This window comes from Ranitomeya variabilis, chromosome 1, assembly GCF_051348905.1.
Source record: "Ranitomeya variabilis isolate aRanVar5 chromosome 1, aRanVar5.hap1, whole genome shotgun sequence".
Classification (NCBI taxonomy): domain Eukaryota; kingdom Metazoa; phylum Chordata; class Amphibia; order Anura; family Dendrobatidae; genus Ranitomeya; species Ranitomeya variabilis.
Window position 1 is genome coordinate 63,501,220 of NC_135232.1, and position 24,696 is coordinate 63,525,915.

Consider the following 24,696-nt stretch of genomic DNA (forward strand, 5'->3'; position numbering starts at 1 on the left):
ATTTATCCAGTACCACATTTAGAAGGCGTCGATTCTTCTTCTGTCTTGTTTCTTTACTGTCCCAATTTCCCACTCATAAGTTACTAAAGACCAGATTATGCTCGTTGCCAGTGAAATGTTCCTTGATTTGATGACCTTGTCCAGTGACTTTATTGTTGATCGTTGATTTGCTCATAGCTATTCACCTATTGACTTCCGGTGTCGTCACTCCATCTTGAGTGATCATTGATCCGAGGAGGTTGAAGTACTATACAACTTCCAGCTCATCACCATCCTTCTCAAATGTGTCCCAGTCATACCTGGCAGTAGTCAATATCTTTGTCCTCTTTGTATTGAGCAGGATTCTCAAGTTCGAGCTTTCCATCTTGACACTCCGTAATAAGACCTTCATTCCATCTTTGCTTATTGCTGTCAATGTTGTATAGTTTGCGTATTTAAGATTGTTGATGATTTGTCTAGCGATTTTTATTCCTTCTTCTTTTTTGCAAGTCCAGCCTTCTTGAAAATAGGTTCTCGATATAAACTGAAGAGAAAAGGTGACAGGATGCAGGTTTGTCTGAAGCCTCGCCCTACTTTGAACCATGCTGTGACGCCGTGTTACGTTTAGACTGTTTTTTCTTGGTTGATCTAAAAGTTCCTAATAAGGCTGATCAGATGGTTTGGCACACCAATATCCTTTATGGTATTCCAAAGTTTTTGGTGATCAACACAGTCGAAGGCTTTGCAGTGGTCGATGAAGTAAAAATAGATCTCCTTGTTCTATTCTTTGGCCTTCTCCATTATTAATCTAATGTTAGCAATTACATCTCTTGTTCCTCTGCCTTTTCTGAATCTTGTTTTTTTCTTTGGCAGTTCTTTGTCGAAGTTAGGCTGTAGCCATCTTTGTAGGGTCTTGAGTAGTATTTTAGTTTTAGATAGTTTCCACAATCAGAAAGGTTCCACAGTCAATAGCATCTCCTTTCTTCAGAATAGGAATAAATACGGATTTTGTCCACTCCTTGGCCATTTACCAGTTGTTCATATCTGTTGATACAGATTTGTGATGAAATCAACTGTTCTTTCAGAAGACTTTATTAGCTCTCTTGGAATATTGTCACATCGAGGCACTTTGCTCTTTGACAGAAGCTTTATCATAGCAACGATTTTGTTATTCAAGATGTTCAGTTCATTATAATTTCCAGTCTCAATTTGTTCCCATGTCACTGAGTCATTCTTTTAGAGGTGCTTCATGTATTCTATTCAACTTTCCTTGAACTGTTATGGCTCAATTAGTTTGTTCCTGCTGACGTCTTTCAATATTCCCACTCTTAGTTGGAACTTTTGTCTTATCTCTTTGATCTTGGTTTGCCTTCCTGGTCTTGCCCCTCAGATGCTCACTTTCTATCTTTGCACCTCTTTTGGTAATAAAGTTCTTTGTCTGCTCGAATGTCTCTCTTTAGTCTTTCACTGTTGTTGTCTGCGTCCTGCTTGTTACTTTTGCTATTCATCTTTCTTCGATGATCTTTGGGGTATCTTCTGTTAACCATGGCTGTGGGGGTCTATTCTGCCTCTTGTTTATTGTCTATCTGGCTTCTTCATAATAGTCTTTATATGTGTCCATAATTCCTCTGGATTTGTTTCATCTGTATCCAGTGATAAAAATTTGGTTGTGTAGACCGTTCCAAAAAACTTCAGGTATGTTGGTCAAATCAAAGTTGGAAATGACTTGTTGTCTAGTCCATTTGCACAGCTTGAGTCTAATCTTTGCTGTCAAAGGTTCATGTTCGCCTAGTATGGCTACCTCTACATTTTAGTATGGCTAATTCTAATTTTTTGTATTTTTCACTTTAGTAGTAGCGTAGTATGGCTACCTCTAAAGTGAAAAAGAAAAAAATATATCTATATCTTTTATATCAGGAAAGAGAAAAATTGATAGGACTTTTATCATCATGTTTTTACACTCATCATATTTATACCGTGTGAGTAATGGACTTTCATTAGATTCATGCTGCAAACTTTTTCTTTCAAGATGCCTGGATGAGGTTAAACAAATCAGAACTGTTTTTTAAGTGTTGAACTTTCTTCTTCGGATCAGAGATCATTGGTCGACGGCTGAAATTTATATGAGCAATATGCAAAAAGCTTTGTAATGTTCAATATCATTATCAAGGCAATTAGTCTCCGAATCTCCTACTTAGTGGTGCTTGACATGATAATAGTGAACACTGTTACATAGTAACTTGGAGACAAAAAGGATCCTCGGTTCATTGACTTGGTCCATCCCTCCTCGCAGTCATTTATATTCATGATCACCGGGAGTGTTAGACTGTGTGCAGAATAGTAAGGACCGAGTCAAGTCAAATTATGGTCCGTACTTATAAAAATGATAATGTCCTAGCGTTCTAGTGTGAATGCAATCTGATAGAATGACCTGTCCCCCTTCCTAAAATGATGGGAGCATTTACTTTTTGCACAGGTTTTGAACACCCCAGAAAAAAATAAATTAGGGTATACAGTCAGGAAAATAAGTATCTGATACTCTCCCGATTTTGCAAGTTTTTCCAACCTGATCAGACTTTGAGCACAGTGTCATTTCCATAATCGGCCCGATTCTCTTGGATTAGAGAATTTATGGTTGTCTTCATCTGCCCTAAAACTCATTGATGTAAAAATCATAAAACTGATGAAACCACAAAAGACAACTTGAAAAAAACCCAACAAATCTTTCATGAATTTCTTGCAATTCAAAAAGTTACTGATTCAGATGAATTCCTACTTACAAAACCCAGATCTAATTATGGACCATAGAGCTGTAGAACTTGGATAGGTCAATGGGAGAAACATACCCATCTTAGAAGAGCAGGTTGGCTTCCTTCTCATTTCCCAGGAGAGCAAGCAACTGGTAGAGATTTCTAACTCGTTAGATTCTCCATTATTTGTAAAATTGGAGAATAGAACTGACTGGACACGTCCAATTAACTTGTTTATATAAGTGTGTAATCACAAAAGCTACAATAAAAAGGCCTAAGATAAATGCAAGATACATTTATATCAACGAGAATGTTCCTGATCTTGGTTAGTCAGAACCTGTGATCAACACAAATTGACCATAAACCTCCAGCACCTCTGAGAACAGCAGTGATTATCATGAAATATTAACTAAATGTCTTGCAGCAAAGACCCACTAACAAGCGGAAAGTAGGGTCCATGAATATGCAGATGTGTTTAATAATTTCTGCAAATAAATAAAAATGAAGGCGGAAAGAGCTTCAACCAGAGCACTGCACACTTAACACTTCATATTCTCGGATCTCAACGTTAAAGGGGTTTTCTATATTAACCTATTACATATGCAATATTGGTTAATTAGTCCAAATTTGGGTGTTCTCTCATTAGGACCAATGGGAAGTCTAATTAAGACCCTTCTAAAAGCTACAGACAAAGATCTCGCCTTAGAGGCCCACCAGATTCTTTAAAACCTAATAAACACCCATGACGCTCAATCGGGGTCACGGAATAATTTATGAAAATGAATAGTTGATTTTAAGAAGGTGAAGAAGCAGCAGAAAACAGAAAGTCCTTTCCTTCTCCACCATGACAGCCTCCACCATGATAGACCTGCCATAAATATAGGTGATGCCCAACCCATACAACCTCTTTGAAGAATTCTTCATTTTGTTTTCTGGGGGTGACAAGTTCCTGATCTACAACATTTCTGAATGTCTTTTTTGAAAAATGATGTCAATACCTAGAATAGCCCATGGCCAGTGGTGTAAATTGAGTCTAATTGGCCCTGGTGCAAAATCTAGAGCTAGGCCCCCACCAGAATGTTGGTCGGATGTATGAGCCCTTGTAGAATTCTAGATCATATAAAGAGATATGTGTTTCTCCCCATGTCATAATGTCCCCCATCATGGCGCCTTCCTGTAATAATGTGACCCATCCCGGGCCCCTTCTTCCTTGTATAATGTCCCCATCCTGAGCCCCTTCCTGGTATAATGTCCTCCATGATGAGCCCTTTCCAGTATTATTGTCCTCCATCCTGGGTCCTATCTTCGTGTAATCTCCACCATCCTGGGTACCTTTCAGAAATAATGACCCCATCCTGAGCCCCTTCCAGTAATACTGTCCCTCATTTTAAGTTCCTTCCAGTAATAATGTCAGTAATAATGTCCCCATCCTGAGACCCTTCCAGTAGTAATGTCCTGCATCCTGAGCCCTTTCCAGTAATAAGGTCCCTCATTCTGAACCCCTTCCAGTAATAATGGCCTCATCCTGAGCCCCTTCCAGTAACAGTGTCCCCCATTCTGAGCCACTTCCAGTAATAATGTCCCCATCCTGAGCCCCTTCCAGTAATAATGTCCCCATCCTGAGCCCATTCAGTACTAATGTCCCCCACCCTGAGCCCCTTTCAGAAATAATGGCCCCCATCCTGAGCCTGTTTCAGTAATAATGTCCCTCATCTTGAGCCCCTTCCAGAAATAATGGACCCTATCCTCAGCTCCTTCCAGAAATAGTGTCCCCATCCTGACCCCCTTCCAGTAATAATGTCCCTTATTTTAAGCGCCTTCCAGGAATAATGTCCCCTATCCTGAGACTCTTCCAGTAGTAATGTCCCCCATCCTGAGCCCTTTCCAGTAATAATGTCCCCATCCTGAGGCCCTTCCAGTAATAATGTCCCCATCCTGAACCCATCCAGTACTAATGTCCCCATCCTGAGCCAATCCAGTACTAATGTCCCCCACCCTGAGCCCCTTCCAGAAATAATGGCCCCCATCCTGAGCCCGTTTCAGTAATAATGTCCCCCATCTTGAGCCTCTTCCAGAAATAATGTTCCCCATCCTGAGCCCCTTCCAGAAATAATGTCCCCATCCTCTGTCCCTTCCAGTAATACTGTTCCCTGTTTCATTCCAACACATTTAGGAAAAAAATCTCCCCATTCTCCGCTCCCACAACATGCAGCATCCCCCTTTATAGCTGTGTCACTGCCATGCGCCACCTGTGATGGGCACGCTGACGTCAGCTGCCCGCCTCTGATTGGCCGGTGGCATGTATTGCAGTGCAGATTGCTGGCGGGTCTCTGTGCTGTAATACATTTCAGCTGAATATACGTCCTGGGACACATATCCAGCTGAATTAGGGGCTGGCATCGGCGGGCTCCCCTCCTGCACGGGTTCGGTCATGGTCGCACCCTCTGCAAAACTGATCGTTACACCCCTGGTCATGGCAACAAGAACATGGATAAAAGGAAAAATGCAATTTAGACAGGTGACAGACAAGGCACAGGAATGTTCTGGCATGGTCCTCCGTGTGCGCCTTTCCAGATATTTTCTCAGTGATTCATTATTGAGGCAGGGGAAGGTGGGTGTTGAAATCAATATTGTTTGCAGGGGAATTAATCTGCTGTGGAATTTCTCCTATGAATTATGTCCGCGTGTTACATGTACGTCACATTCAATCTGAGAGCCGTGTCAGCCTGTATGTCAAGCGTGACAATCATAACTAAGCCAGAACAGATATCGATGGATGGAGCCTCGTCCAGAGATGCAGATGTAAGAGGTGCAGGGGCAGCAGTGACATTGGATCGTAAGGGGACTCGAATCACCAGGACTATAATTGGCAAATGGTGAACAGGAGTCGTTGTCATTTCTCCCCTTCTCTATCCTGCTCGTCTCTGACCCAATGGAGGACAGAAGGTTATTTAGGCTGTGTGTTCACACTGTGTATTTTTCTAATATTTTTGGACTGTAAAACTCTAGAAAAAGTCATTGTAAAAACACTCAAAAGAATTTTCCTGCCTTTGAATGTCTTTTAAATGCTCAGATATTTGTAGATGGCAAACATTCAAAAGACGTATCTTGTCGGTTCTTCTGGTGCTTTCCATTGGGAAGATGCTCAATTATTTATGATACATATCAATGGCAAGGCTACTGAGATGCACAGAAGATGCCGGGTGCCTTTTTGAACGTTTTGTCAACATTTTTGCTTTTAATCCCTTTCCGACGTTGAGCGTAATAGTACGCCCACATTGGAATCCCTCCCTTTGATGTGAGCTCCGGCGGTGAGCCCTCATCTTTCCCGACACACGTCAGCTGTTTTGAACAGTTGTTAAAGTGTGCTGGAAATCCCGCCCATCAGTGATATCCAGAAACGTCAGTGGCTGGATGAAAGATGCAAGAGTCTGTCTGGATCCCAGAAACACACTCAGCTTTTATACACACACACTGATTACAAGCAAACAGGTCACAGGTGAGGATGTTACCTTTAGTAGCCATTCAAACGCTTTTGTGTCAACTTCTATGCACGTTATCAGGCCAAAATCACCAGAGTATGTGAACTACTGATCAGGGTCATTTGGATGTTTTTGGTTATCATTATGATTTAAAAAGAGAAAACACAGTAGTTTAACAATAAATGGCTTCACATAACAACTAACCATGAGTGGAGAAAAAGTTTTGGTGTCATCATTCATATTCTTTGAAATAAGGCCAAGAAAGCAAAAATTCTGCAGGGGTATGTAAACTTTTGAGCTTAACTCTATCTATTTATCTATCTATCTATCTATTATCTATCTATCTATATATATATATATCTATCTATCTATTATCTATCATCTATCTATTATCTTTCTATCTATCATCTATCTATCTATAATCTATCTATTATCTCTCTATCTATCTATTATCTATCTACCTATCTATTATCTATCTATTATCTATCTATCTATTATCTATCTATTATCTATCTACATATCTTTCTATCTATGTCTTATCTATCTACATATCTATCTATCTATCTATCTATCTATCTATCTATCTATCTATCTGTTATCTATCTATTTATCTATCCATCTATAATCTATCTATCCATCTATAATCTATCTATCCATCTATTATCTATCTATAATCTATCTATCCATCTCTTGATTTTTGTGGACAGTCTTTCGCTGTCATTACTCGGCTTTCCTGACTCCTCCGTGTCCTCACACTGAACCGCTCCTCGTGGCGCGCTCTCCTTGTACTTTCTGCTCACATCCTTTTCTTTTTATCTCCTTTATTCCTTTATCTTTTTTTTCCTGCAATGTTTTCTGCGTTACAGTTAAGGAAATTTACGACGACAACTTGTAATTCCCCAAAACTGCCCTGTGCGGTCATTTTAGCCGGTGCATGGTGAATTATGCAATAAGCAATCTCCTTAATTAAAACAAATTGCGTTTACTGTATCGGTCCCGGCCATAAATTGCTCCCTTGGGTCTCTCTTTAAAGGTTTTCGAGATTCCTTGCTCTTGAGATATGTTGACAGCTCGCTCCCATTACCAAAAAAAACAGCGCCAGCCAAGCCGGGTATCTCTTATATTTAGATTCCGCTCACAGTGGAGATAATGGCAGAGATAACATTCAGCCCATTTCTACTGATGGAGGATCACAGCGCTAATGTGCAAAAATTAACACGTCCTCATTTAACTGTTTGATTGCATTTATGCTGGCGCCTTTGTTTACAAGGGGCCGGAGATAAAACTTTTTATATCAAAGTTGAGATCAAGCACATAACTTTTTGAACCAGATCCGCATTACCCGGGGGCCATAATATTGCATATTTAATCACGTCTGCTAGATACGCTAAGCAATTACCAAGCCACGGGCCTTAAAGAGGCAGCGAAATGATGTAGAGGAGAGCTGCCCGCTGTTCGGACATGTCCGGGTTAGTAAATGTCTAAGAAATAAAATATTCTATTTTATTAAATATTTTGGGTCCAATTCAATCATTTGAACTTTTTTAATCCCTTTTCTTTTTTTTTTATTGTTTTCTTTTTTTTATTTCTAGGTATTTGCTGATATTTTTTTCACCAAATTCATCAAAACCACAACCACGGTTCATTAGTTTTGCGCATCGTAAATAATGGTCTTTTTTATACTGTCTTTAAACATTTTTGTGACTTTTTAGTGCAAAAAGTTGCAAGTTTTGAAAACAAAAGCCACAAAAAATTGCTAAAAAATACATAAACCACTCCAGAGGGGAACGGAATAAATTTTAAAAAATGTTGCTACTTAAAAAAAAAAAAAATGTAAAAACGAGGAATCTGGCAAAAAAAATAAATAAATCCAGAAACCCTGAACTTTGCACACAGTGTTGAAGAAAAAAGAAAAACAGGTGAACGTCTAGAAAATAGATTAAAAAAAAAATTGCAAATGCAAAGATGAATTTGATGCCAACAAAAAAAAAAGCAAAACACCAAAAACTCAGCAAAACAAAAACAGTCACAAATACAATTATAAATGTTAGTAAATTTTTAGTAAACATTTTTGTAAATTCCCCGTAAGAAAAAGTCCTCCACAACCCCTTTAAATGAATGGATAGTAGTAAGCAGTGGACAGATACTGACTTTCTAAGTGATTTTAAAGTGGAATGTGCATTATATTTCTGTAGGACCCAATCACAGTGTACACAGTACATGCTGCGAAAAGCCTTGTCTCCATGCTGCCGCTCCTCCGCAGTACGGATGATGATGTTATCAATCTACCGTAATAACATATTGAGTCTTGCTGCTCTGCGCCAATAATGTAATGCGGCCATATACAGTAATGGCAAACTGTTGTGAATGGTGGATCCTGTGTTATCTACTGTATATAGAGGTTTTATCAGTCATTGTACAGGAGGAGGTGAAATGTGACATCACCTATTGTAGATGATGGATCCTGTGTTATCTACTGTATATAGAGGTGTTATCAGTCATTGTACAGGAGGAGGAGGTGAGCTGTGACATCACCTATTGTAGATGAAGGATGCTGTTTATCTACTGTATATAGAGGTGTTATCAGTCATTGTACAGGAGGAGGAGGTGAGCTGTGACATCACCTATTGTGAATGGTGGATCCTGTGCTATCTACTGTATATAGAGGTGTTATCTGTCATTGTACAGGAGGAGGAGGTGAGCTGTGATATTACCTATTGTGAATGGTGGATCCTGTGCTATCTACTGTATATAGAGGTGTTATCAGTCATTGTACAGGAGGAGGGGGTGAACTGTGATATCACCTATTGTGAATGGTGGATCCTGCGTTATCTACTGTATACAGAGGTGTTATCTGTCATTGTACAGGAGGAGGAGGTGAGCTGTGACATCACCTATTGTGAATGGTGGATCCTGTGCTATCTACTGTATATAGAGGTGTTATCTGTCATTGTACAGGAGGAGGAGGTGAGCTGTGATATTACCTATTGTGAATGGTGGATCCTGTGCTATCTACTGTATATAGAGGTGTTATCAGTCATTGTACAGGAGGAGGGGGTGAACTGTGATATCACCTATTGTGAATGGTGGATCCTGCGTTATCTACTGTATACAGAGGTGTTATCTGTCATTGTACAGGAGGAGGAGGTGAGCTGTGACATCACCTATTGTGAATGGTGGATCCTGTGCTATCTACTTTATATAGAGGTGTTATCAGTCATTGTACAGGAGAGGGAGGAGAGCTGTGACATCACCTAATGTGAATGGGGGATCCTGTGTTATCTACTGTATACAGTGGGGGAAATAAGTAATTGATCCCTCTGGCAAACAAGACTTAACACTTGGTGGCAAAACCCTTGTTGGCAAGCACAGCAGTCAGACGTTTTTTGTAGTTGATGATGAGGTTTGCGCACATGTCAGGAGGACTTTTTGTCCACTCCTCTTAGCATATCATCTCTAAATCATTAATATTTTGAGGCTGTCACTTGGCAACTCGGAGCTTCAACTCCCTCCATAAGTTTTCTATGGGGGTTAAGGTCTGGAGGCTGGCTAGGCCACTCCATAACCTTAATGTGCTTCTTTCTGAGCCACTCCTTTGTTGCCTTGGCTGTATGTTTTGGGTCATTGTCTTGCTGGAAGACCCAACCACGACCCATTTTTATTGTCCTGGTGGAGGGAAGGAGGTTGTCACTCAGGATGTTACGGTACATAGCAACATCCATTCTCCCATTGATGCGGTGAAGTAGTCCTGTGCCCTTAGCAGAGAAACACCCCCAAAACATAATGTTTCCACCTCCATGCTTGACAGCGGTGACAGTGTTCTTTGGGTCATAGGCAGAATTTCTCTTTCTTCAAACACGGCGAGTTGAGTTAATGCGAAAGACCTGAATTTTTCTCTCATCTGATCACAGCACCTTCTCCCACTCACTCACAGAATCATCCAAGTGTTCAGTGGCAAACTTCATACGGGCCTGCACATGTGCCTTCTTGAGCAGAGGGGCCTTGCGGGCACTGCAGGATTTTAAACCTCTATGGCGTAATGTGTTACCAATGGTTTTCTTGGTGACTGTGGTCCCAGCTGTCTTGAGATCATTAACAAGTTCCCCCCATGTAGTTGTAGGCTGGTCTCTCACCTTCCACATGATCAAGGCTACCCTACGAGGTGAGATTTAGCATGGTGCCCCAGATCGATGTCGATTGTCTGTCATTTTGTATTTCTTCCATTTTCTCACTATTGCACCAACAGTTGTCTCCTTCTCACCCAGCGTCTTACTTATGGTTTTGTTGCCCATTCCAGCTTTGTGCAGGTCTATGACCTTGTCCCTGACATCCTTATAAAGCTCTTTGGTCTTGCCCATGTTGTAGAGGTTAGAGTCTGACTGATTAATTGAGTCTGTGGACAGGAGTCTCTTATAAAGGTAACTATGTAAGACAGCTGACTTTAATGCAGGTAACGAGTTGATTAGGAGTGTCTAACTGGTCTGTAGGAGCCAGAACTGTTAATGGTTGGTAGGGAATCAAATTCTTATTTCTCTCTGCAAAATGCTAATAAATGTATATAATTTATACAATGTGATTTTCTAGATTTTATTTTTGATATTCTATCTCTCAATGTTAAAATTAACCGACCCTTAAAACTTATAGACTGTTCATGTCTTTGTCAGTGGGCAAACTTACAAAATCAGCAAGAAATCAAATACTTATTTCCCCCACTGTCTAGAGGTGTTTTCCGTCATTGTACAGGAGGAGGTACGCTGTGACATCACCTATTGTGAATGGTGGACCCTGTGTTATCTCATGGACCTATTGTTAATACCTGTCATTGTTACCCTGTCTGTGCTGATAAGGAGACTGCTGAAAAGTCATTTGTGCAGAACAGTATGAGTGAGTCTTTTATTGGGATCAGTGTGAAAATTGCAAGATTTCATATTTCCATTGAACTGAAAAATGAAAATTACAAAAACATTTTTTTTTCTTTAAATACACGTAATATAAAAATGTGATCTAAACATTACAGTATGATGATACATTCACTATAATATTACTTTTCATCAGCTTTATCGTTCATCAGCCCTGGCCCTGTTAACCCTTGATACTCACACACCTGTGTATGAAGCAGTCACCTAACAGCAGGTTTAGAAGACATTACTACCCGGCCGAAGGTCCTCGCTTCCCCGAGACACCAGGCTGTGTCGGCCGGAGTCACGCTGCATTCCCTGCGAGGAACAAAGAGGTTAATTACTGTTCGTGCTTTCGAAGGCCGTTTCCAGGAGCCATTTTTCAGCAATATAGTTAATATAATGGCTTTTCATTTGCCATTTGCTTGGAGAGCACAGGCAGTTTCAGCCCATTTGTGAGTAAAAGATATTCCAAATATTGATAATGTGATATTATGAATATGTAATCTACTGATACATCAAAATAATAGTGCAGTAAAGGCCGTAAAATATATCGGTGATGCTCTCTGAAAAGTGATTATACTGTCTGCACCGCTAAAAACTATTGATCCTTAACTGTGATAGGATCTTTATGTGTGTTTAATACAATGTCATGTCAGGCGACGAGCGCCAGGGCCAGCGAGCGGAGGGGCACACAGCACGGCCATGACCTTTGGGAAAGTCTTCAAACCGTCACTTGTCTTCTGCAGTCATTTACTGACGGGCTTATGGAAGAGAACGTAGTGATAATGTGGCGGCACGGAAGAGCAGACGAGATGTGGCCACTGACATTATTACTGGTTAGAGAGAGATAGATAGATACATAGATAGATAGATAGATAGATAGATAGATAGATAGATAGATAGATAGATAATAGATAGATAATAGATAGATAGATGATAGATAGATAGATAGATAATAGATAGATGATAGTTAGGTAGATAGATAGATAGATAGATAGATAGATAGATAGATAGATAGATAGATAGATAGATAATAGACAATAGATAGATAGAAAATAGATAGATAATAGATAGATAGATAATAAATAGATAGATAATAGATAGGTAAGAGATAGATAGATAATAGATAGATAGATAGATAGATAGATAGATAGATAGATAGATAGATAGATTGATAATGGATAGATAATAGATAGATATATAATAGATAGATAGATAATAGATAGATATATAGATAATAGATAGAAAGATAATAGATAATAAATAGATAATAGATAGATAGATAATAGATAGATAATAGGTAGATAGAGATATACTGTTGATAGCTAGACAGATACTAGATAGATAATATATTGATAAATAGATAAATAATAGATAGAAAATATGATAGATAATAGATAGATAATAATAGATAGAAGATACGATAGATGATAGATAGTGCAAATATTTTCAATAGTAATAAATTAAAAATAAAGTTTAAACATAATAATTTAAAAAGATTATCCACTGAAGACAATTCTTGCACCTGGTTGTCACTTTGGGGAGTCACTTACCCAACCATCTCCTGTGCATCACTATTCTCTGTAAGAACAGCCACCTTATCCCTTTATTGGGTGCTGTCCCTCATCAATAACAGCCGATCATCAGGAGAAGGCTATAATTAAAAAGAGTAAATATATAGCAAAACATCCTAAAAAATAGAGTAATGATAAAAGTGTTTGGCAGCAGGAAACACAAAGTCGCAGAAGGGACCTCACTAATTGGTAAGATACTTTGGAACATAACTGGATTGACAACTTAAAGGGGTTGTCCACTACTTTCAATTTCCCCCCAATGTACCCCCCCGGGGCCCCTAATGAATTGTGCCATTACCTTCTGTTGACGTTTTCGCCTGTGAGCGGCGCTATTCCTCCTGCTGAGTCCGGGTCACGTGACCCCCAGGCTGCAGCCGCCGCTCATTTCCGCCGACGTCACGTCAATTTCCAGGCTCTGAAAATTGACGTGACGTCAGTAGCAGGCGTGACCAGCCCCCACAGTCAGCAGTCACTCAGCAAGAGTGACTGGGCTGTGGGCGGTGCTGGGGGCTGCCTGCAGGGCTGTGCTGGGGGCGGGCGGGGCTGTGTGTGTGCTCACTGCTGGGATCATGATGTGTGGCTGGGCTGTGCTTCGGTCGCCGGGGGTCTGCCGGTGCTTGTGCCCGCCGGCGTTTCTGCCCGCCGGTGCCGGTGCTTGTGCCCGCCGGCGTTTCTGCCCGCCGGTGCATGTGCCCGCCGGTGCCGGTGCTTGTGCCCGCCGGCGCCGGTGCTTGTGACCGCCGGTGCTTCTGCCCGCCGGCGCTGTGCGTGTGTGTGTGTGCCGGCGCTGTGTGTGCGTCGGCGCTGTGTGTGCGTCGGCGCTGTGTGTGCGTCGGCGCTGTGTGTGCGTCGGCGCTGTGTGTGCGTCGGCGCTGTGTGTGCGTCGGCGCTGTGTGTGCGTCGGCGCTGTGTGTGCGTGTGCAGGCATCGTCCGATGGGACTACAAGTCCCATCGGGCTCTGCCTGCTACACTGACAGTGAGTGACACATTAGCCAATGATGGGACAGTAGTAGTCCCATCATCCGGCTAATGTGTTGAATGTAAAAAAAAACAAAAAAAAAACACAGTACATACATACATACATACATACATACATACATACACACCATGCGACGACATGCACCATGCGACGACATGCACCATGCGACGACATGCACCATGCGACGACATGCACCATGCGACGACATGCACCATGCGACGACATGCACCATGCGGCGACATGCACCATGCGACGACATGCACCATGCAGCGACATGCACCATGCAGCGACATGCACCATGCGACGACATGCACCATGCGACGACATGCACCATGCGACGACATGCACCATGCGACACATGCACCATGCGACGACATGCACCATGCAGCGACATGCACCATGCGACATGCGACATGCACCATGCGACATGCACATGCGTCAACATGCGACATGCACCATGCAGCGACATGCACCATGCGACGACATGCACCATGTGACATGCGACATGCACCATGCGACATGCACATGCGTCAACATGCGACATGCACCATGCGACGACATGCACCATGCATCGACATGCACCATGCGTCGACATGCACCATGCATCAACATGCACCATGCGTCAACATGCGCCATGCGACGACATGCACCATGCGACGACATGCAACATGTGACATGCGACATGAAACATGCCACATACAGTACGTACATACAACAGACATACAGTACATATAACATAGAGTACATACTCACCATCACTTGTCACTTTGACCCCCGAAGCCATTGTCATCTGTAAAAAAATATTAAAATAATAAACAAACACTATACTCCCTGATCCGCAGAAATCCAATTAAAACGAGTGTCCCACGACGATCTCCCGTGGAGAGCAGGAGCCTCTGCTGATGCAACCACTCTCCAGGGGCTCCAGGAACACAATGAGGGGAGGAAGGTATCCTTCCACAATGTATTCCCCACAATGTATTCCTACACCCCTGTGAGAAAATAGTCCCTAGTCTCACTTTATGGCATGCTGTATGAGAAAGTTCCCACGCAGCTTTTTGCCATAAAGTGAGACCAGTGAACTATAGTAACCGCTCAGTGATGCACTGCAGGAGCCATTGTCTCCTGTCAGTGTGTCACTGAGGGTCCTATAGAGCAGTGACATCACCCGATGTCACTGTTCTATAGGGGAGATCGTCGTGGGACACTCGTTATTAATTGGACTACGGCGGACAGGTAGTATACGGTTTATTATTTTACTTTTTTGCAGGTGCTGGAGTATGGTAAGTATGGTTAAATGAAGAATATTAAAATACTTTTTCCTAATGTGTGTGTGTTTCATTAACCCTTTCTTACTATTGGACTAATAATGGATAGGCGTCTTATTGACGCCTCTCCGTTATTAACCCGGCTTAATGTCACCTTACAATAGCAAGGTGACATTAACCCCTTATTACCCCATATCCCACCGCTACACGGGAGTGGGACTGAAATACATGGCACTTTAATACGTGGCACTGAAATACGTGGCACGTGGCACTTACATACGTGGCACTGAAATATGTGGCACGTGGCACTGAAATACGTGGCACTTACATAGGTGGCACTTAAATCCGTGGCACTTACATACATCACACTTGCATACATGGCACTTAAATACGTGGCACGTGGCACTTATATACGTGGCACTTATATACGTGGCACTTACATACGTGGCACTTACATACGTGGCACTTAAATCCGTGGCACTGAAATACGTGGCACTGAAATACGTGTCACGTGGCACTTACATACGTGGCACTTACATACGTGGCACTTACATACGTGGCACTTACATACGTGGCACGTGGCACTTAAATCCGTGGCACTTAAATCCGTGGCACTTAAATCCGTGGCACTGAAATCCGTGGCACTGAAATCCGTGGCACTTACATACGTGGCACTTACATATGTGGCACTTACATACGTGGTACGTGGCACTTAAATACGTGGCACTTACATACGTGGCACTTACATACGTGGCACTTACATACGTGGCACTTACATACGTGGCACTTACATACGTGGCACTTACATACGTGGCACGTGGCACTTACATACGTGGCACTTATATACATGGCACGTGGCACTTACATACGTGGCACTTATATACGTGGCACTGAAATACGTGGCACTGAAATATCGTGGCACTATGACTGTCAGAAAATGTTCATTAAACGGTTAGGGGTGAGGTTAGGGGTAGGGTTAGGGTTTGGATCCCTTTATCACCCTGATGGTGGTGGGTGTTTTTTCAGTTTTTTTTCTATAAAAACGCATCATCGGTGAGGGTGGAAGATATGGTTATCGCAATCCCAGTGATGACATAACCAAAGTAAAGACCATAAATATAAAGTAATGGACAAGTACTGAACAATCCCTTTAATATATGATACTAAAACTGTTTTGAATCTATAAAATGCACAGTGTAGACTACAGTCTACAAATCTGTAATTTCTCAGTGTGAATGCAGATTTTTGGTTACTCATATTACACTCAGAGAGTGAATACAAGGATGTGATTTGAATACTCCCAATGTTGTCACCACGGTTTCTCTCACGGAGAATTTGTGTCAGTGTCATTATGTGAACCCTGTGGACAATCAGTGGCTGCTTCACTGTCTTCGCCTTAGGAAGAAGTGGCTTACATTTGGTAATTCTTAATAAAAATGCAGCAACACTCACTTCTACAGATATAAGAGTTTGCTTAGAAGGTGGTGAGAGTGATGCGGCCACTGATTGACCACAGGTACAATCGCTGCGAGACACCGCGCCGACACTATTGGAACGTGCAGGCACTGGAATCTAGTAAACATACAGACTGAGAGGGGGTTGTTAGAATAGTGGACAAACCCTTCAAAGTTCTATATGTATGTATATATCACTGCAACAAAATATTAAAGTGTATGTATATGAATAAATAATTTATTCCATACATACACATAGAAGTATATATTGGTGTGTATATAAAAGGTGTGATCGCATATTGGTGCAATCTGTGCAGCTAAAATGCAATGGGGGCCATTTCTACCTCGAAAGCAGGTGGAATTGTGACTTAGGATGAGCTGTTATTTCTGCAAATGGCCCATATATTGTTTCTGAAACTGGGGCCTCTCCTGTATATGAGCACAAATAGTGTAAAATAAGAACACACATACATAATATATATACATGCACACAAGCGTATGTAGATGGACACATATAACCACACATGTACTGTGTAATTTACATATCTAAGACATATACGCAGTAGGATCTCTTTACAGTATATCATATGTATACTAAACTATATATACTATGAAATAGATGAGAAAGAAAAAAAGCTCAAAGCTTGATCACCATGGTTGTGCAGTGCTTGGTGCTGCTTTACAGCTTGTGACCAAGATGTGACCTCTCCTCATCAGCCTGAACAGAGAGGAGGGAGAGGAGGGAGGGGTTTGGGTGTGTTTTGGAGTGGGTGTGCTAAGTTCGGGCTTAGAGGACAGTGCAAAGCATCATGGAACTTGTAGTATTAGGGCACAATAAGGAAGTAGTCGATTAACCCCATGAGAGCTGAATCCAGCACTGAAGATGTGCTGCTACAGCATGATAACAGGTAATATTGTTAAAATAAACACAGTAGATGTTTTCAGTGGCCCATAATAGCAAGATTTATGAAAAAAAAAAAAAAACTTTATAGTAGTGGACAACTTCTTTAATGAAGTGTAAAAACATGGAACCAATGATCTGAACGTCCCACTGTTATCTGTGCTGTAGCTGGGCTTAATAGACCTTTTATCTGTCAATTAGGAGTGATCATAGATGATGGAACAACAAACTACATAGATTTCTGTTACTGAAAGTTTTTATCTGAAAAAGGCTCATAATCTTGAACACAAAACAGCGCCATTCTGGGCTATTAAATATCACTTTTTTCACCTTTAACTGGTGTGCTGCCTCCATTTCTTTATATCTATCTATCTATTATCTATTTATCTATTTCTTTTTTATCTATTGATCTTACCCCCACCATTTACATCTGGTGCCATGGCCCATTAGACTTTACACTGTCTCTTCATTTTCTCAGGCTTTTCTGGCTCCATCCACCCCAGGGTGCTTCATGCTATCTTGTCTCAGATGGGGTAAGACCTGACCCGTCAGCACTGCGAGGAGTCCATATACCCCATTGTGTTCCGATGCCCTGCAATAAGATATGGAGGCGGCAGCTGTCTCCCACCTGTCTGACTGTTGCCGTATGACTCTGAACCCTCTGCTCTTCCCAGGCGAGCGCTCATAGTCTCGTTACCTGCTTGAGGCCTGGAGTCTGTAGTCTCATTTACACTGACTCTCCAGCTACACACTGACGCCTTCCTGCTTGCAGCCTCTTTATAGGCACTGTAGAGTAAAATACAAAACAGCAGTAAATTACAACTTAAATGGAACCTTTCTCCAGGTTTTCCCCACATAAGCTATATCCAGCACCTTTAACTCATCTTTAGAAACACTTCTACAACCTCATTAAAAGAGCCTAACTGGCCCAAATACTTAAGAAAATACCTTTTATAACCCCCCCATGCCGTATGCTAACCAGCTTCATCCAGTTTGATGGGCATCTCCAGGCTGTGCCTCCTCTGCTTTTGCAATCGTTGACATGGTTGACATAATCCCAGCAGCATGTTCTCCCGTACTGGGCAGGCTCGAGAGTTGAACAGATTATGTGGATGATGTAGGAGATGTCAACGACATGAGAAATGGCGATTGTGGGATAAAGGAGGCACCGAGCATGAGCCGGTGATGCCCTTGGGACCGGGCATAGCATGGGACAAAAGGGAGTTTGTTAGGTTCACGAGGCAGTTGGGGCTCCCATGAAGAGGTTGCAAAACTGCTTTTAACGATGACTGAAAGGTGGTGGACAGAGGTTACTTAGGGAAAACTTTGTGTAAGGTTCCTTTTACGGATTGTCATTAATCAAGAGAGCAAGTTTGTCTCTTGCGTTTCTCTTCTTGCTCCTTGGTTTTAGTGAATGCCATCCCTTGCCCTCCGCCATTCCTTCCACCTTTTCTTACGTGTCCTTCAGGCCGTGAACTACAAAGGGTTGTAAGGGTGATATTTTGCTAGAATTTGCCAAAAGTGACTCAGACAAAGGAGAGACGGTGGGAGGAAAGCGGTCTTTCTCTGTTAAATGCTTCAACACTAGAACCGAGTACAACCTAATTGGGTGGTCCACTATTCGGAGGACCTGGATCAATGAAAGGAAAAAGTTCTAGCAGTTTTTGCCAATATAAATTACAGCGTTTTACTTTTGGACTTGGTAGATAAGAAGAGGGACTACATTTGTAGACAGCAGAACTACCAAACAAGTCTCGTCTGCCGGCCATTCTCAGATGCTCGGATACCTCACAAGATGTTGACTTCTCTCCGCGCCGGGGGAGGATTCGGATCATTGAAACCCCACAAGAATTACCGTAGCGTTAATAGAGCTGGCCAGAAATGGAAAGCAAATTTTGTCTCTTTGCATCAATTATTAACCAAGAAAGAAAAACGAAAAATCAATTTTTGGCAGTGGCTCCTGAGCAGATAATAAAGTCTTTACAATCCTCAGATGAAAGGTTTCTCTTCGGAGAGGGATGCGCTAAAGCTGCCTCTTTAATAATTCAACTTGACATTGGCAACGAGAACCCGGAGCGTCCCTCCTCTGCAAACTTTTCCTCTCCATCCATCCCGCAAACAGTCGCTGGGGGGGTTGATCCTGATCGTTGTGCTTCGAGTGGATTCTGTATTAGTAAATGTAACCTCATACACCTCACATCACCGAGAACACAAGATCCATTCAACCGAGACATGCTGTCAAAAAAAGAAAAATGTGAAAAATTTTAATGGGGAATAAATCCACAATGTGGGGATCCTAAGGAACAATGATCTCCATGGATCACAGGGTGTCAGTATATCATGTCCTTCTCAACAAGCTGATTCCAGAGAAGTATCACTTAATTTACTAGGTACAGCAGTTGTGATACAATCCTTGTTTTCTCTGCTGCAGCTCTAGCAGTGTTCAGAGTGCTGAGCCCTTTATAACTCCGCCCACACCACTGATTGGCTGCCTGATGTGTGTAATGACAGGGGTGGGTGCGTGGTTGGACCGGAAGGCACGAGACACCTAGTCCTGTAGTGATAATCTTCTGCTGATAAAACACTGATTTTACTGAAACTGCAAAACACAGCCTAGTAAGTGACACATTGCTGGAATCAGGGTATCTGCGGCTAACATAGTGAATATCTACTTTTAAAATGTAAGGCTTTATTGTTAGAGTTTAAAATATCCAACACGAAAAAATTAAAATATCTTAAAAAATACACATCTTCTAGGATTGGCTTATTGGCTAAATAGCCCTGGTCATCCCTGACACTGATAACTACTCAACCGTGGAGGTTGTCAGTCTAGAAACACATTCTGATTAGCCATAGACTGGAAGCCATAGGAGTCCCTCATATAATGAAAGGATATACAGCATATTATCCTAAGAAAATACAACAGATTTTTTTTTTGTCTTGGGCATTTTAAATTATAACAATAAAATATTGTATTTTAAAGTGAGATATTCACTGTTAGCCTCATTTTATATTACCTCTTAAGATACATCAGATTTCTATGTTAGATTTCTATGTTAGCTAATCAGGGTCTCTGCCACTGCATCATGCTGCTCTCAGATTGCATAGCAAACACCTGCTGACAGATTCGCTTTGACATTTTACAATCCTGCGGTTCAGAGATGAATAATACAGGAGAAATCCCGAGTATTGGGATACAACAATCAGTTCACATTTCTTTCTGTCTGTAAATCTATTCAAGGCTCTTCTGAGGTTAGTCCAGGCCACTGAGCAACGAACGCTATCTGGTCTTCTAGGAAAGTCGTATACAGGAGAGGCTGCCTGTGTATGCTCTCCGCCCTGTCCCCCGAACACTGTGGGAGGTCTGGAGCAGGGCCGGACTGGCCATTTGGCAATTCTGGCAAATGCCAGAAGGGCCTGTCTGGTCATGGGCCACCTTGTCTGCTACGTTGTTAACAGAATTGGTGTTCTCAAGACATCCATACTGTTAAGAGTTGTGACGGAGCACAAAGTCGCTGATTCAGTCACTTACCCCAGCAGGCCACCAGTATCATTAGAAATATTGGTCTTGTAGTAAATCTTGCTTTCCTCCATCCAGGGTAATATTAGTAATATACCCCATCTAGTGCTTGGGGATGGGGAAAACATGGACCTGTGTGATTTCAAATGCCAGGACTGAATTTTAGCCCCAGTCCGTACCTGGTCTGGAGGGAGAGAAGAAGTTGCCTTGCTGCCAAGAGAGAGCGATGCATGTGTGTCCACGGCTAAATGGGAAGAATGGACATATGTTTGGTAGAAGCTACTTAGGTGCTCAAGTTGGAGGAGACATCAGAGAGGTTTCCCCTATGTGACCGCCTAAAATGCAACTACAGTTGTGCTCAAAAGTTTACACACCCCGGCAGAATTTTTGCTTTCTTGGCCCTTTTTTCAGAGAATATGAATGATGACACCAAAACTTTTTCTCCATTCATGGTTAGTGGTTGGGTGAAGCCATTTATTGTCAAGTTATCATTCATATTCTCTGAAAAAAGGCCAAGAAAGCAAAAATTCTGCCGGGGTGTGTAAACTTTTGAGCACAACTGTATCTATCTATCTATCTATCTATCTACAGTATTATCTATTTATTTATCTATCCATTATCTATTATCTATCTATTAACTTTCTATCTATTATCTATCTATCTACAGTATTATCTATCTAGGATCTATCTATCTATTATCTATCTATCTTTCTATCTATCTATCCATTATCAATCTCTCTATCTATCCATTATCTATCTATCTACAGTATTATCTATCTATCTAATCTATCTATTATCTATTTATTTATCTATCTATCATCTATCTTTCCATCTATCTATTCATTATCTATCTATTATCTATCTTTCTATCTACAGTATTATCTATATATCTATCTATCTATCTACAGTATTATCTATCTATCTATTATCTATCTATCTATCATCTATTATCTATCTCTATTATCTATCTATCTATCTATCATCTATCTATCTATCTTTCTTTAGAAAAAATAGAACAGCACACTTTCCAAACCAGTGGGTGCACAGGTCTGCCAGCAAAAAAATCTGTACACTTGCCAACTTTATAGGAACGAAAAATGGGAAACAGCCTCCAAAAATTACTTACAGAATAAGGTGGGCTTTATTAGGCCCGCGTGGCGTGGCGACGTTTCGGCTCACATTGAGCCTTTATCAAGCAGTGAACAACATGTGCACACAACAGGTATAATTTAGCAGAGTACAATTGGTGTAATTATCACAAAAAGTGACATCTAATACAGTATTTTTACATTATTGTGTAACACAGAACATCCATGATTAATATAAAGTGCCTGTGCTATAAAGTGCTAAAGGACCATATTGGGAACATAGTAAGGCAGTGCAGAAGACACGTTGTGGTTATTAATGTCATGTGCATTTCATTCAATTATATTAGGGTAGACCCACCCAGATGTGCATTGCTACAATCTGTATTTAATCCACATACACGGTTTGATGTGCAGACCTAAATATTCAGGAACTTCGTCATCAATGGCATCTGACCAGGTGTTCCATTCAAACTCGTCCCCCCTGCAACTCTTCTTGCTCTGGTTAGTTCCGCTTGGTCCCATGTAAACAGTAGGTGGCAGCCTTCGTGCACTGATGATACTCAGCGCCGTGGGTTTTCAAGAGTATTGTCACCTCCTCTTACATATCATCTATCTAATATGTTATATATATATATATATATATATATATATATATATATATATACACACTATCTATTTATCTATCTATCTATCTATATTACATATCTATCTTCTATTTATTAATAATAATGTATCCTCATTATCATCTACTCATTTCAGGGAGATTAAATCTTGCACTAGTGACCTAAATTGCATCCAGATGGAATATTAAGGAACTTACTATATGTCTCGGGTCACACAGCTTTTCTCTCATTATGCTAATCCCATTCTGATCAGAGTTTAATCAGAGAGTGATCAGAGTGTAATCCAATTTTCTCCTATTTGGAGAATTAAAAAAAAATTCCTCGTCTTCTCCATTCTGTCAGTCTGTGGAAATCGTACTGCATTCAGATGCCATCCAAGTGCAGTCCTATTTTTTTCCACGGACCCATAGACACGAATGTCTGAGTGGCATCCGATAATCAGATAATACTCATGCATGCTGCGATATTTTTCCTCGAACAGACTCGGTCCGAGAAAAAAATCAGACATGCGACCGGCCCCGTAGAATAACATAGGGACGAGTGCTATCCATCAGATCTATGGATAGCACTCGTCTGATTGTTATGGTCGTCTGCACGAACCCTAAGACAATTCAGCTGATTAATCCTATTCTAAAACCGTTTATGGTTTGCAGAAAAAAGGACTGCAATTGGGTTGCACTTACTGTACTACTGAAGAGATCCGAAAATTAGCAGGAAGAATATAAAAATATGAAAATCCATGTGCTGGGAAAAAAATACAGAAAGCAAATTTCTATCAGACTGTTGAGTGCATATCCAGAACATTGCCCAGTAATGTCAGGGCTACACACACTGCTCCAGCTGGCTGGGCAATGTTCTGGCTTTGACTCGCTGTTTCTTTAATTCCTGCTGTCTTCATAGTCTGAATGGGATTCATGAGAAGGAGCAGCTGACTCCAGAGTTCACATTCATTGCATTGCAAAGACTGGGACACAGAAGGCTTTCCTGCATAATTTAAGGAATTCATTTCCATGCTGCCGCTCTTGTTTTTCATCTGGTTATTTGCTCTTAACACCAGACCTACTTTAAAATGGAGATGCTGAAGAGCAAATGTGCTCATAACCGGTGTACAAATCCCCCCCCCCAAATCTTGATTTATTTCCCTTATCAAAATTTGTATATTGGAGATTTAAATCATATTCCTATTTATATAAATAAAAACATTACGGTCCCACAAAGATGACTGAAGCTGTATCAGATGACTCTGAAATGGGGGTCATTTTTTAATTGTATTTTAATATTGATATATGTATGTGTGTATATATATATATATATATATATATATATATATATATATATTTGTGCTCAAAAGTTTACATACCCCGGCAGAATTTTCTTGGCCCTTTTTTCAGAAAATATGAATGATAACACCTAAACTTTTTCTCCACTCATGGTTAGTGATTGGGTGAAGCCATTTATTGTCACACTACTGTGTTTTCTAATTATCGAACTTAAAAGAAACCCTATAACTTTAGCTTCTTCTGGTCACCACTAGGGGGAGCTCACTGCATGTGTATTTGTAGAGCTAGTATCTAACTCAATAGGAGCTATAACATCTACATGACATAAGCTCCCCCTACTGGTGAGTGCAGGTGAACACAACACTGCAATGGAAGTGAGCTATTTTACATCTGTAATGGTAATTCCAGTTTTCTTAATAAGTCAATAGAGTCTAGAATGCAGTTCTTATATTTCTACTACATTATTGTTTATATTTGTACCGAATGCAGAAAAATATGCTTTAAAGGGGTATTCCCATCTCCAAGATCCTATCCTAATATCGAGTAGGTGTAATATTAGCAAATACCTCCAATTAGAAAGTAGTATAGTTCTTCTGATTTGCTATGTTGCTTACCCCATATGCAGGGCATTGTAGTAGCTTAGGTATCCATGGTTACGACCACTCATATATTGACAGTTGTTAATGGTCGTGTGACCATGGATACCTAAGCTCCTGCAATGCCCTGAACATGAGATAAGTGACATAGCTAATCAGAAGAACTATTTATATTTCTAATTGGAGGTATTTACTAATGTTATAATTATTATACCTACTAAACATTGGCATAGGATTTTTGAGATTGGGATACCCCCTTAAAGCAACTTGGGATAGATCAGCAGCCTCCATTCTGCCAAT

At 41.0% G+C, this 24,696-nt stretch overlaps 1 protein-coding gene and 1 long non-coding RNA gene across 30 annotated transcripts in view; one reads left to right on the plus strand and one right to left on the minus strand.

Moving 5' to 3' along the window:
• CELF4 (CUGBP Elav-like family member 4) overlaps positions 1 to 24,696 on the plus strand; it is a 1,364,246-nt gene that overhangs the window by 1,073,895 nt on the left and 265,655 nt on the right. The window lies entirely within an intron of this gene.
• LOC143793714 (uncharacterized) lies at positions 12,634 to 19,714 on the minus strand. The gene is made up of 3 exons (XR_013220216.1): positions 18,192 to 19,714; positions 17,392 to 18,127; positions 12,634 to 12,908 (listed from the first exon to the last, which is right to left on the minus strand). It is a non-coding gene; the product is annotated as an uncharacterized LOC143793714 (long non-coding RNA).